Here is a 663-nt window from a genome sequence, read left to right as displayed (position 1 = left end):
GAGTCCCAAGGAGCAGACTGCCGCAGCGCCTCGTCAGGGGGTACAGCGCTATATAAGTACCAGTACAATAAAATATTTAATATTCATTTAAGCCGGACAGTCCCTCCCCAGGCCAGCAGCCATATTTTGAGGCGCTGCCTCACTATTGAGCAAGCAGGTGGCTTCTGAGTCTTTAGATAAATATATCTCACAGCCAGCTATGGTCACTCCCTCCCCCCTCCCCCCAGCAGCCAGGCTGCGCCACTGCCTCTCACTAGTGAACAGACGATTGGCTTTAGAGAACAGGAAGCACATACCGTGAGATACACGTCAGCAGTCTATCAGACGGCCAGTCCACTGTTACATCCCACGGGGGTATAGCTCAGTGGTAGAGCATTTGACTGCAGATCAAGAGGTCCCCGGTTCAAATCCGGGTGCCCCCTTCACATTTTTAGTAAATATATATATATATTTCCAAATTTGCAGTGTACAATTAGATGATTTATTGCAACAATTACTCAAGTGTGAATAACTAGGAAAACGATAGTAACACAATCGCTAGTTCTATTGCAAATTGTATATGGAGCACTGAGAAGTCTGAAAAGAAACACTGCTTTTGCTATTACGCCCAGTCTGTGTCCTCTGGCTCATTTACAATAAAACAGGTGTTTATAAAGTAGCACA

At 45.6% G+C, this 663-nt stretch overlaps 1 non-coding gene across 1 annotated transcript; it reads left to right on the top strand.

Annotated features, from left to right (window-relative positions):
* The first annotated feature begins 350 nt into the window (after window positions 1–350).
* On the top strand, window positions 351–422 carry TRNAC-GCA (transfer RNA cysteine (anticodon GCA)). Its single transcript has one exon. It is a non-coding gene; the product is annotated as a tRNA-Cys (tRNA).
* The last annotated feature ends 241 nt before the right edge of the window (window positions 423–663 follow it).

Source organism: Lissotriton helveticus, chromosome 8, assembly GCF_964261635.1.
Source record: "Lissotriton helveticus chromosome 8, aLisHel1.1, whole genome shotgun sequence".
Taxonomy (NCBI): Eukaryota; Metazoa; Chordata; class Amphibia; order Caudata; family Salamandridae; genus Lissotriton; species Lissotriton helveticus.
Note: the sequence above shows the minus strand (reverse complement) of the source record. Positions and strands in the feature narration are given on the sequence as shown.